The sequence below is a fragment of the Elephas maximus genome, chromosome 4, assembly GCF_024166365.1.
Source record: "Elephas maximus indicus isolate mEleMax1 chromosome 4, mEleMax1 primary haplotype, whole genome shotgun sequence".
NCBI lineage: Eukaryota > Metazoa > Chordata > Mammalia > Proboscidea > Elephantidae > Elephas > Elephas maximus.
In genome coordinates this window covers 129,046,168-129,060,952 of record NC_064822.1, presented here as the reverse complement: position 1 = coordinate 129,060,952, position 14,785 = coordinate 129,046,168, and positions in this window count along the sequence as shown.

The following is a 14,785-nucleotide window of genomic DNA, read 5'->3' as shown; positions in this document are numbered from 1 at the left end:
CACTAAAAGTAACCAACCTACTTTAAAGGACATTTTCTCTGTTCTTTGTCCTTCTGGTTTTCCATGGGAAGCCTGGGATAAGTTCCCTTCTAGGCCCAAGGATCTGGTTACTCAGGAACTCTAGCAGCTAGTCACCTTTCCCTTGGCCTCTGTAGGGCATCCCAGAGCCAGACAACGACACAAGGTCAAATGTACTTAGAGGATATAATCACTTATCATAATTTTCTCCGGATAAATGATTCTATTGCCACAGGGTATCTCCCTATAATGTGTATTCTTTAATGATCTTAAGACCACAGAGAAGCTGGAAAAAAAATATCCACAGTCATTTTAAGCAGCGCTTACCACGGGTTAGACAAGAGCATGTTTAAATCCTGGTTCTGGAACTTGTTAGTTGTGTGTTCCTGGAGAAGTCACCTAACTTCTCTGAGCTGCAGTTGGTGAGTATGTTAAGTAGGGATAACAATCATAAGTTGTCTCAAATGATTATTTTCATAATTAAATTCATGCATGTGAAGCATTTAATACTGACACATAGAGCTCAAAGATTGTATCTATTATTTTTATTTTCCTATAGATAGCTGTTTTATAGGAGGTGAGGGATGTAGGGAGGAATGAAAATTCTTCAAGTATTTTTAAAAATAATTATCAAACGAGACCTGGAGAGAGGGAAGTAGCCTAAGGGCTAGGAGGGTGAACCCTAAAAGGTGTACTATAGGGCACAGGAACTTTTTGTCTAGGCCCCACGCGCTTGTCTCGCTGAATCCACTGAAGCACATGTCCTGCCTTCTACACCTGGAGAATGGGTAAGGGTCAGAAAAAAGTAGTATAATCCTTGGCAGATACTGTGGAGATTTAGTAAACACAGATCCTTCCCATCCCACCCCCAGCCTGGTATTTTCTGTTATAATGTTTTTCTCTCCCATTTTGGCACTAGATCATTAGCCATCATTACCTACAGAGAGTTGTCAGTGCATAAGCAGAGAGTCAAGCTTTTGGCTCATGTTTTCAAAAGTTGAGGCCCAGGTAAAAGATAAAAATGGGATGAGTATGTAGTAAGAAAAAGCCAACGTTTCTAGCCCCCGGGAGACTGTCAGTGGCTGAACTGAGAATGGAAAGGGAAGGAGAAGGGATAGATGTTGGGGGTTTCTGAGAAAGGTCATTCCTTATAACTCTCCTAAATGGAGTCTGTGCTGATTGGGTGAGTGAGGATTAAAGGCATTTCAGTTAGTTTGGGGGCAATGGTGTGCTGGAACAGGCTTGTACCAACTTGTAAGAGCCAGTTGTGGCATCTCTTTCCAACTCCAAGTTCAGTGCTCTCACATGAAATTGGCCATCATGGGAGTATTTTACATCACAGAAATTGGCAAATACTACATATCAGTGGTTTTCCTCATAGAGAGCTGGTTGTTATACACGTACCAGCAAACCACTGGCTTGGGAGCTATGAGGGGATAAGAACTGCTGGGTGGAGTCTAGAGAGGTGGCAAACCTTTGGAAACCCACCCCCATTGCCCACCCCCATTCCCATGCCTGGCATCAAGTAGAAATGATTGTGTGGCCTGTGACCTATCTCAGCAGAAAGGTTGTAAAAACAGCATCTCAGAGTTTCTCATGGCCCCAGGGTAGCATGGGAGAGCATTCAAATTTGTCCTATACTTTTTGAAAGGGCTCAAAGGTAATTGAAATAGAGCCATGCCTTTGGCACTAATTAATGATCAAGGATCATCCAGAAGACATTACATCTCAGCAGATAGGAGCATGCTGAGGCAACTTCAGAGATGATATTAATTGATTGTAATTACCTGGAGTTGACGCTATTCTACTAACTAGCTGAATGGGACTTGAAAGAGAAAATAAGTTCCTTTACAGAAGGAAATCAATAAAATTGTGTTTCTTATACACCTGCATTTGTAGCCTGAGCTTTGTACTCATCACTATACCAGTTGCGAGTCAGAGCATAACTGTATTCCATAGGGTTTTCAATGGTTAATTTTTTGGAATCAAATGATCTCCAAGCCTTTCTTTTGAGGCACCTCTTGGTGGACTCGAAGCTCCAACCTTTCAGTTAGCAGCTGAACAAATTAACCATTTGCACCACCCTGGGACTCCTACTCACCACTGCAATTCTTGAGAAAGTTGTAATATCACCTGGAGTGTCTTTGTGTAAACCAGTTGAGAACCACTCTCCAAGCCCTTTACTTTTACAAGCAATAAACATTAAATAAGTAAAAGCAGCATAGTATTAATCAACCTGTGATTTCTTTTGGAAAAAGCTTCCCCACAGGTGGTACAGTGATTAAGCCCATGGAATGTTGAGCTAGATTGACAGGGTTTAGATCTCAGCTTTGACATCTCTAATGTCTTCTTAGGCAAGTTACTGAGCTTCTGTGTTTCATTTCTCCCAAAAGGATTAAATGAGCAGGTCCATAAAGCAGGTCCACAGTGCCCTGCACACAACACACTCACAAACATCAGCTATTATTAGAAGAGAAATGCAGTGATCAAATGCTTATTATGTGCCTTGTCTTTTGCCTACATACTGCATTCAATTTTCTGAACCATCTTGTAAGAGCAGTTTTGTATCTCCCTTCTGCCAGTAAGAAAACTGATGCTGAGAGAAGTTGGTATCCAAACTCAGGTTTTTTAACTCCAAAGCCATGCACATTCCTCTCCCCTGCCATAGAGAAATGGACAAGGGGCACCTACAGCCTTCTCTCAAATCAGTGACAAACCAATAGTTAAATGCCAGAGTTGTACTGACACCAAGAGATTTCTGACTCTAAATCATAAACCCAACCCAGTACGCAGTGCCCTCAAAGCTTTATAAAGTCTTTTTGACATTCCAGGCACAAATGTAAAACTGAAAGGTTTTCATTAGAGAATAAACAAAACCAAGCTTTATCCTAAACAAAGATAGCAGCTCAACTATTTCAATATAAGAAAAATGTTACAATGGGCCTGTCTATTTTTCTTTAAAATGATATCTTACTCTAAATTGCATAATACTTTCTACTAAGCCATTAGAACTTGGTGAAATCATTATGTTAGATATTTAATGTTTTAACTGTGCCTGGGAAAAGCCCAGCTGATTGTTCCATGGAGCCTGAGACTGAGCCACCCCTACTGAACACAAAGGTCAAACTTGGTGACCTAGATGGAAATAACCAGTCCAAGGGGTTTGTCCTAAAAAAAGAAATACAACCGTATAACACCACACATGAAATTGAGTTGTACTGGGAAAAATTCCACTTGCTTCTCTGAGACAGCGAGTTTTAAGTTAAAGAATGCTGGAATTAAATTATTTGGTCAAGCCAGTTGAAATTGCTACTCTCAAAGGTCCCAAATAGTCAAATATCAGTAATTCATGTGGTTCAAGCTATTGATTAAAGTAAAATTGCAATTCCACAGTAACTTCTCTTCCCTCCTAAAATAGGACCAGGCAATATTTATAGTAATAGGAGGAGTCTTTGTTGTCCTAAGCAATTGTACTTACTGAGCTCCTAAGATGCCCCAGGCTGTAGTCTAAGTATTTTACACACATTAACTCATTTCGTACCACAACAGTGGTATGAAGTAGGAGCTATTATCAACCCCATTTGGCAGATTTATCAGGTTACATATGGCAGATTTATGAAATAATAGAAAATATCTGTGGTTTTGGATACTTGCTATGTGTTGGGAGTCCCTGGGTGGTGCAAACAGTTAAGCGTGCACCTGCTAGATGAAAGGTTGGTGGTTTGAACCCACTCAGAGAAGCCTCAGGACAGGCCAAGGCGATCTGTTTCTGAAAAGTCACAGCCTTGAAAACCCTATGGAGCAGTTCTACTCTGCACGCATGGGTCACCATGTGTTGGAACAGACTCAACGGCAGCTAACAACAAAAAGTTATGCGCTGAGTGCTGTACTAAATGCTCTGCGGATATGATTACATTACCTGTGAGATACATGCAACTGTTTTTCTCATTCTCCAGAGGAGGACACTGAGGTAAGAGAGGCTCAGAAATTTTCTTAGACTCCCAAAATAGCAGAGGTTGAGGACGAATTTGCAATGAGAGTGGTTCAACTCCGGCCCGGCATGTAACAGCAAAGCTGCACTATTTCATCCCTTTGCCTTTTCCATCATGCATCTCCAAATCAAAGCAGCCTCACGCAGTCCTCTCTGATACCCCAACTTGTCTCCCCAAGGACTTGATAAACATCCTTGCACGCCTATCAATTGAACATGCTCCTTGTTTTTGAAAATGCAGAGTTGCCACAGAGCTTTTAAAACCAGGCCAGTCGAGTGTATTGATTCCAATAAACCCCAGACCAAACCCACTGCCAGTGAGCTGATTCCCACTCATAGTGACCCTATAGGACAGAGTAGAATTGCCCCATAGGGTTTCTAAAGCTATAATCTTTGGAAGCAGATTGCCACATCTTTCTTTCATGGAGTGGCTGGTGGGTTTAAACTGCCAGCCGAGCGCTTAACCACTGTGCCACCAGGGCTCCTTGACTCCAAAAAAGGTCTTACTAAATTTGATTTCTCCTTGTAAAAATGCGAAATGGCTATAGAAATACCACTGGGGTTAGGTAGTTTGATTTCCCTAACTCTGATTCTCAGTGAAGTAGCAGCCTCTGTGAACTTGTGATGTCTCAGAGGGTAACGTGCAGACACCCCAGCACTGATGTGGCAGTGAAATGATTTCTCAGGGTGGTGGCTCAGCTCTTAGTCACCAAGCACAGTATTTACTGAGTCTCCTCTAGGGTGCAGATATTACCATTACCATGAAAAATGGAATGGGAAAATTGAAGAAACAAGGTAAATATGAAAGCAACAGTTAAAGCCAGACTGATGATTCAAGTCGCTAGGGGCCAGAATCGACTCGACAGCAATGGTTTGGTTGTGGGTTTTACTGAAAAGATTTTCTGAGGCCAAACGATTTAACTGGTTTTAAAGAATTTGCTGAGTTCAATTGGAGATGTCCAACTTTGGTTTAGATTTTCTCCCACATGTGGTTTACTTACTGTAAGTGACCTGTTTCCTGCTGTAAAGGTCAGGCCTCCAGGCCCCCAGTGTAGAGTAGGTTCATTTACAAGACTGGCCACGCTCACGTCCACACCCTCACACATGTGGCCCCAATAGGAGCTGTGCAAAGGAGTTTTACTCTCTTTAAATTATGAGTTAAAATGAAAAATGAGAGGGTGATAGTGTGAGATACAGAACAACAGGCCCCCTTTAGCACAGGTCAGATAATATTGTTAGTTGCCATGGAGTTGGCTCCGACTCATAGAAACCTTATGTACAACAGAAAGAAACGTTGCTGGTCCTGTGCCATCCTCACAAACGTTGCTATGTTTGAGCCTGTTGTTGCAGCCACTGTGTCAATTCATCTCATTGAAGTGTTGCTTTTTTTTTTTTGTGTGTGTGTGGCTGTCTACTTTACCAAGCATAATGTCCTTTTCCAGGGATTGGTCCGTCCTAATGACAACGCCAAAGTATGTGAGACAAAGACTCACCATCCTTGCTTCTGGGAGCATTCTGGCTGTACTTCTTCCAACACTGATTTGTTTGTTCTTTTATTTGTTTATTCCTTGCCAACACTACAGTTCAAATGCATTAACTCTTCTTCAGTTTTCCTTTTTTATTATCCAGCTTTCATACGCATTTGAGGAAATTGAAAATAGTATGGCTCGTGTCAGTTATACCTTAGTCATCAAAGAGTGACATCTTTGTTTTTTAAGATTTTAAATAGATCTTTTACAACACAATACAGGGGAGGTCAGCACAACTGGACTAAATCAAAAGCAGTTTCCTGAATACAACCAAAGTCTTTGAAGGACAGAGTAGCATGATGGGGGTCTGGGGACATCTGGGTCAAGTGGCATAACAAAATGTGTTAAGAAAATGTTCTGCATCCCACTTGGTGAGTGGCGTCTGGGGTCTGAAATGCTAGCAAGCTGCCACCTAAGATACATCAACTGGCCTCAACCCACCTGGAGCAAAGGAGAATGAAGAACACCAGGGACACAAGGTAAGTGTGAGCCCAAGAGACAGAAAGGGCCACATAAAGCACAGACTACATCAGCCTGAGACTGGAAGAACCAGATGGTGCCTGGCTACCACCAATGACTGCCCTTATGAGGAAACAAAACAGAGAATCCCTTGATGGAGCAGGAGAACAGTGGGATGAAGACCTCAAATTCTCGAAAAACACCGGACTTAATGGTCTGACTGAGGCTGGTGGGACCCTGGAGATCATGGCCCCTGGATCCTCTGTTAGCCCAAGACTGGAACTGTTTCCGAAGCCAACTCTTCAGACAGTGATTGGACTGGACTATAAGACAGAAAATGATACTGATAAGGAGTGAGCTTCTTGGCTCAAGTAGACACATGAGATTATGTGGGCAGCTCCTGTCTGGAGGCAAGACGAGAAGGCAGAGGGGGACAGGAGCTGGTTGAATGGACACGGGGAATATAGGGTGGAGAGAAGGCGTGTGCTGCCTTATTAGGGGGAGTGCAGCTAGGGTTACATAGTAAGGTATACATAAGTTTTTGTATGAGAGACTGACTTGATTTGTAAACTTTCACTTAAAGCACAATAAATTAAAAAAAATGATTTTAAATAGGTCTTTTGCTGCAGATTTGCCCAATGCCATATGACTGCTACTTCCATGGACATTGATTGTTGATCCATGTAGGATGGAATCCTGGACCACTTCCGTTTCTTCATTGGTTTACCATGATGTTGTTTATGGGCTGGTTGTGAGGATTTTTGTTTTCGTCACATTCAGGAATATTCCATAGCAATATTATAATATTATTAATGACTACTATACAATAATATTAATTACTACTATTTACTAAGCACTCATTGTGCTAAGTGCTCATAGATGGATCATTTTATGTAATCTTACCTACTATCACCTGTATTTTACAGTTGAGGAAAATGAGGTTTACAGAAATTAAGTACCTTAACCAAGTTCATGTAGTAAGAAAATGGTATACTTGGGGCTGAAATTCAAGCCTTTGGAGACCTCAGTCTTGAGCACCATGGTATTTTGCCTCTCAAAGAAAATGTAACCAGGAAGAAGCAAAACCAAATCCACCAGCTGCAGTCCCTTCATGTAGAGTCCTGTTTTGTTTAGCTCTCCTGTGTAGCATAGCCCAAGTTTCTACTCTCAGGTGAAGGATTATGGTGCGTATTTATCTCCAACCACACACCCAATACTCCTAAATCTTGCCTTCCCTTCAAATAGTGCATCTTCATTTGATCACATTCCTGTGCCTGAAGATTCTTGAACAAGCCTGACCTGCAAGTAGAGACTCTTGTCCGTCCATCGTGTGATAACCCTTTCTTCTTCACCCGGTGAAACAAGGGAATCAGTAATTTGTCATTAGAGTGCATGGTTCTGAAGGTTTGGGCACATCTTTACCTAAGGATGTGATTTACATGTGTTACAATGAGGGGAGCAAACAGAAGCATGTGGCATTATATGAGAGAGCCCTGGTGGCCCAGGGGTTAAGGGCTCGGCTGCTAACCAAAAGGTCGGCAGTTCGAATCTACCAGCTGCTCCTTGGAAACCCTATGGAGCAATTCTATTCTGTCCTGTAGGGTCATTATGAGTTGGGATCGACTTGAGGCAACGGGTTTTTTGGTTTTGTAGCTACTACTTTGCCAATAGAGTGTTTTGTCATGCTCTGGGACTTTTGCCGATCTAATAGGAAAGAAATGGTCTCCTAGTGCAGTTCTGATTTGCAGTTGTCTTTTTATGACTCGAATAGAGAATTTTTTCATAATACTACAGGCATTTGTACTCATTTTCTATGAAAACTGTATATTGGGGAGATTGTTGTCTGAGAAATGAGTTACAAATATTTTTCAAGTTTGCCATTTATCTTTTGACTTTTCTCTTGGTGTGTTTTTTGTTTGTTTTGCCATTCAGAAGGCTTTTGCTTGTTTATGTGGATGAGTCATTATTCTTTTTCAAGGATTTTGGATTTTGAGTCACAGCTAGAAAAGCCTTCTTTACTCTGATGTTATAGAGGAATTTGCCCTCGTTCTCTTAAGTACTTTAGAGTTTCTTTTCTTCCCCATGTCTAAATCTTTGATTTATTTGTAGTTTATTCTGATGAGTTATGTTAATTATGGATTTAACTGACTTTTTTGCAACTGGCGACCCAATTGTTCCAGAACCATCTTATTAAAAAACCCATCCACTGATTTGAGTTGCTGCCTTTATCATATACTAAATCCTTGTAGGCATTTGGTTCTAAATCTCAACTTTCTGTTCTTTTCCATTGGTCTATTTGTCTATTCCTCTAGTAGTACCACGCTTCTTTAATTATTGATGCTTCGTAACATATTTTGTGGTATCATCTTTGTGACATTTCTTTTGACAAGGAGGAAGTCATTCTGTTCGCACTTCAAATGAAAAAGAAAGCTGCCCCTGTCAGTTAGCTTGAGTATAAAAGTCTCACCTTTTAACCTTCAGTATGTATTAGTACCAGGGTGCCTTCATCACTAACCACCCTGCCAGGGAAGCAGCAGCAGGCATGTTATGCTTCTGGAGCTGGATGATGGATGGTGTTGTTCTAAACCTCCAAGATAATGTGGGGAGTCCCTGGGTGGTGAAAATGGTTAACATGCTTGACTGTTAACCGGAATGTTGGAGGTTTGCGTCCACCCCGAGGCATCTCAGAAGAAAGATCTGGTGATCCACTTCCCAAAAATCAGCCATTGAAAACCCTACAGAGCACAGTTCTACTCTGACATGCATGGGATTGCCATGAGTCAAAACTGAGTCAACACAAACTTTTTTAAAATCACTGCAGTGTAAATATCTACATTGGAAGTCTTATGCCTATTGTCTCTCTCTTGGAGTTCTAAACTTTTCTTTGACTGACTTTTCTGTAAATAATTTTTATTGTGCTTTAAGTGAGAGTTTAAAATCAAGTCAGCCTCTCACACAAAAAACCCATATACACCTTGCTACACACTCCCAATTACTCTCCCCCTAATGAGACAGCCCACTCTCTCCCTCCACTCTCTCTTTTCGTGTCCATTTCACCAGCTTCTAACCCCCTCCACCCTCTCATCTCCCCTCCAAGCAGGAGAGGCCAACATAGTCTCAAGTGTCCACCTGATCCCAGAAGTTCACTCCTCTCCAGCATCCCTCTCCAACCCATTGCCCAGTCCAATCCATGTCTGAAGAGTTGGCTTTGGGAGTGGTTCCTGTCCTGGGGCAACAAAAGGTCTGGGGGCCATGACCACCGGGGTCCTTTCAGTCTCAGTCAGACCATTAAGTCCGGCCTTATAAGAATTTGGGGTCTGCATCCCACTGCTCTCCTGCTCCTTCAGGGGTTCTCTGTTGTGTTCCCTGTCAGGGCAGTCATCGGTTGTAGGCGGGCACCATCTAGTTCTTCTGGTCTCAGGATGATGTAGTCGCTGGTTCATGTGGCCCTTTCTGTCTCTTGGGCTTGTAATCACCTTGTGTCCTTGGTGTTCTTCATTCTCCTTTGCTCCAGGTGGGTTGAGACTAATTGCTGCATCTTGGATGGCTGCTTTCTAGCGTTTAAGACCCCAGACACCACTCTTCAAAGTGGGATGCAGAATGTTTTCTTAATAGATTTTATTATGCCAATTGACTTAGATGTCCCCTGAAACCATGGTCCCCAGACCCCTGCCCCTGCTATGCTGGCCTTTGAAGCATTCAGTTTATTCAGGAAAGTTCTTTGCTCTTGGTTTAGTCCAATCGTATTGACGTCCCCTGTATTGTGTGCTGTCTTTCCCTTCACCTAAAGTAGTTCTTATCTATTATCTAATTAGTTGAATGCCCCTCTCCCACCCTCCCTCCCTCCCCCCTCTCATAACCACAAAAGAATGTTTTCTTCTCAGTTTAAACTATTCCTCAAGTTCTTATAATAGTGGTCGTGTACAACATTTGTCCTTTTGCAACTGACTAATTTCACTCAGCCTAATACCTTCCAGGTTCCTCCATGTTATGAAATGTTTCACAGATTCCTCACTGTTCTTTATTGATGTGTAGTATTCCATTGTGTGAATATACCCTAATTTATTTATCCATTCATTTGCTGATGGGCACCTTGGTTGCTTCCATCTTTTTGCTATTGTAAATAGTGCTGCAATAAACATGGGTGTGCATATATCTGTTCGTGTAAAGGTTCTACAGTGCTGCAGTAAACATGGGTGTGCATATACCTGTTCGTGTAAAGGCTCTTATTTCTCTAGGATATATTCCAAGGAGTGGGATTGCTGGATCGTTTGGTAGTTCTATTTCTAGCTTTTGAAGGAAGTGCCAAATCGATTTCCAAAGTGGTTGTACCATTTGACATTCCCACCAGCAGTGTAGAAGTGTTCCAATCTCTCCACAGCCTCTCCAACATTTATTATTTTGTGTTTTTTGGATTAATGCCAGCCTTGTTCGAGTGAGATGAAATCTCATTGTAGTTTTGATCTGCATTTCTCTAATGGCTAATGATCGTGAACATTTCCTCATGTATCTGTTAGCTACCTGAATGTCTTCTTTAGTGAAGTGTCTGTTCATATCTTTTGACCATTTTTTAATTGGGTTATTTGTCTTTTTGCAGTTGAGTTTTTGTAGTATCATGTAGATTTTAGAGATCAGGCGCTGATCGGAAATGTCATAGCTAAAAACTTTTTCCCAGTCTGTAGGTAGTCTTTTTACTCTTTTGGTGAAGTCTTTGGATGAGCATAAGTGTTTGATTTTTAGGAGCTCCCAGTTATCTAGTTTTTCTTCTACATTCTTTATAATGTTTTGTATACTGTTTATGCCATGTATTAGGGCTCCTAATGTTGTCCCTATTTTTTCTTCCATGATCTTTATCATTTTAGATTTTATGTTTAGGTCTTTGATCCATTTTGAGTTAGTTTTTGTGCATGGAGTGAGGTATGGGTCTTCTTTCATTTTTTTGCAGATGGAAATCCAGTTATGCCAACGCAATTTGTTAAAAAGACTGTCTTTTCCCCATTTAACTGTTTTGGGGCCTTTGTCAAATATCAACTGCTCATATGTGGATGGTTTTATGTCTGAATTCTCAATTCTGTTCCATTGGTCCATTTTTCTGTTGTTCTACCAGTACCAGGCTGTTTTGACTACTGTGGCGGTATAATAGGTTCTAAAATCAGGTAAAGTAAGGCCTCCCACTTTGTTCTTCTTTTTCAGTAATGCCTTATTTATCCAGGGCCTCTTTCCCTTCCATATGAAGTTGGTGATTTGTTTCTCCATCTCACTAAAGAATGTCCTTGGGATTTGGATCAGAATTGCATTAAATGTATAGATCGCTTTTGGTAGAATAGATGTTTTTATAATGTTAAGTCTTCCTATCCACGAGCAAGGTATGTTCTTCCACTTATGTCTCTTTTGGTTTCTTGCAGAAGTGTACCGTACTTTTCTTTGTATAAGTTTTTTACACCACTGGTAAGATTTATTCCTAAGTATTTTATCTTCTTGGGGGCTACTGTAATTGATTTGGTGATTTCCTCTTCAATGTTCTTTTTGTTGGTGTAGAGGAATCCAACTGATTTTTGTATGTTTATCTTGTTTCCCGATACACTGCTGAACTCTTCTATTAGTTTCAGTAGTTTTCTGGAGGATTCCTTAGGGTTTTCTGTGTATAACATCATGTCATCTGCAAACAGAGATACTTTTACTTCTTCCTTGCCAATCTGGATGCCCTTTATTTCTTTATCTAGCCTAATTGCTCTGGCTAGGACTTCCAGCACAATGTTGAATAAGAGTGCTGATAAAGGGCATCCTTGTCTGGTTCCCGATCTCAGTGGGAATGTTTTCAGGCTCTCTCCATTTAGGGTGATGTTGGCTGTTGGCTTTGTATAAATGCCCTTTATTATGTTGAGAAATTTTCCTTCTATTCCTATTTTGCTGAGAGTTTTTATCATGAATGAGTGTTGAACTTTGTCAAATGCCTTTTCTGCATCAATTGATAAAATCACGTGATTCTTGTCTTTTGTTTTATTTATATGGTGGATTACATTAATTGTTTTTCTAATGTTGAACCATCCCTGCATACCTGGTATGAATCCCACTTGGTCATTGTGAATTATTTTTTTGATATGTTGTTGAATTCTATTGGCTAGAATTTTGTTGAGGATTTTTGCATCTACATTTATGAGGTATATAGGTCTATAATTTTCTTTTCTTGTGGTGTCTTTACCTGGTTTTGGTACCAGGGATATGGTGGCTTCATAGAATGAGTTTGGTAGTATTCCATCCTTTTCTATGCTCTGAAATACCTTGAGGTATTAACTCTTCTCTGAAAGTTGGTAGAACTCTGCAGTGAAGCCATTGGGACTAGGGCTTTTTTTTTTGTTGTTGTTGGGAGTTTTTTGATTACCTTCTCAATCTCTTCTTTTGTTATGGGTCTATTTATTTGTTCTACCTCTGTTTGTGTTAGTTTAGGTAGGTAGTGTGTTTCTAGGACTTCATCCATTTCTTTTAGGTTTTCAAATTTGTTTGAGTATAGTTTTTCACAGTAATTTGATACGATTCTTTTAATTTCAGTTGGGTCTGTTGTAATATCGCCCATCTAATTTCTTATTCAGGTTATTTGCTTCCTCTCCTGTTTTTCTTTTGTCAGTTTGGCCAGTGGTTTATCAATTTTGTTGATTTTTTCAAAAAACCAGCTTTTGGTCTTGTTAATTCTTTCAATTGTTTTTCTGTTTTCTATTTCATTTAGTTCAGCTCTAATTTTTGTTATTTGTTTTCTTCTGGTGCCTGTGGGTTTCTTTTGTTGCTCTCTATTTGTTCAAGTTGTAGGGATAATTCTTTGATTCTGGCCCTTTCTTCTTTTTGGATGTGTGCATTTATTGATATAAATTGGCCTCTGAGCACCGCTTTTGCTGTGTCCCAAAGGTTCTGATAGGAAGTGTTCTCATTCTCATTGGATTCTGTGAATTTCTTTGTTCCATCCTTAATGTCTTCTATAATCCAGTCTTCTTTGAGCAGGGTATTGTTCAGTTTCCAAGTATTTGATTTCTTTTCCCTGCTTTTTCTGCTATTGATTTCCACTTTTATGGCCTTATGGTCAGAGAAGATGCTTTGTAATGTTTCAATGTTTTGGATTCCACTAAGGCTTGCTTTATGGCCTAATATGTGGTCTGTTCTAGAGAATGTTTCACGTGCACTAGAAAAGAAAGTGTAGTTGGTTGCTGTTGGGTGGAGTGTTCTGTATATGTCTACAAGGTCAAGTTGGTTGATTATGGCATTTAGATCTTCAGTGTCTTTATTGAGCTTCTTGCTGGATGTCCTGTCCTTCACCGAAAGTAGTGTGTCGAAGTCTCCTACTATTATTGTGGAACTGTCTATCTCATCTTTCAATGCTGATAGAGTTTGTTTTATGTATCTTGCAGCCCTGTCATTGGGTGCATAAATATTTAATATGGTTATATCTTCTTGGTGTATTGTCCCTTTAATCATTATATAGTGTCCTTCCTTATCCTTTCTGTTGGATTTAACTTTAAAGTCTATTTTGTCAGAAATTAATATTGCCACTCCTGCTCTTTTTTAATTGTTGTTTGCTTGATATATTTTTTTCCATCCTTTGAGTTTTAGTTTGTTTGTGTCTCTAAGTCTAAGGTGTGTCTCCTGTAGGCAGCAAATAGATGAATCTTGTTTTTTAATCCATTCTGCCACTCTCTGTCTCTTTATTGATGCATTTAGTCCATTTAAATTCAGGGCAATTATGGATAGGTATGAATTTAGTGCTATCATTTTGATGTCTTTTTTTGTGTGTTGACAGCTTCTTTTTCCCACTTGATTTTATGTGCTGAGTAGATTTTCTTTATATATTATCCTTTCCTCATATTTGTTGTTGTTGATTTTGTTTCTGCTGAGTCTGTATTTTTCCCTTGTATTTTATTTTGATGAGTAGGACAGTTTGTCTCCTTTGTGGTTACCTTATTATTTACCCCTATTTTTCTAAATTTAAAACTAACTTTTATTTCTTTGTATCGCCGTATCTCCCTCTCCATATGGAAGGTGTATGATTACATTTCTTAGTCCCTGTTTATTATTTTAATGTTGTCTTCTTTTATATAATAACATCGCCGTTACCCTGTGTTGGGCTTTTTTTTTTTTTTAATCTTGCTTTGTTTTTTTTGATTTCCCTGTCTGGGTTGACTTCCGGTTGCTCTGCCCAGTGTTCTAGTCTTGGGCTGATACCTGGTATTATTGATTTTCTAAGCAAAGAACTCCCCCTTTATTATTTCTTGTAGTTTTGGTTTGGTTTTTACGAATTCCCTGAACTTGTGTTTATCTGGAAATGTCTTAATTTCACCTTCATATTTAAGAGAGAGTTTTGATGGATATATGATTCTTGGCAGGCAATTTTTTTCCTTCAATTTTTAAAATACGTCATCCCATTGCCTTCTTGCCTGTGTGGTTTCTGCCGGGTAGTCCGAGCTTATTCTTATTGGGTCTCCTTTGCAGGTGACTTTTCTTTTATCCCTTGCTGCTCTTATAATTGTCTCTTTATCTTTGGTTTTGGCAAGCTTGATTATAATATGTCTTGGTGACTTTCTTTTAAGATCTACCTTATGTGGAGTTCGATGAGCATCTTGGATAGATATCTTCTCATCTTTCACAATATCAGGGAAATTTTCTGCCAACAAATCCTCAACACTTTTCTCTGTATTTTCTGTTATCCTTCCCTGTTCTGGTACTCCAATCACTCGTAGGTTATTTCTCTTGATAGAGTCCCACATGATTCTTAAGGTTTCTTCATTTTTTTTTTTAAATTATT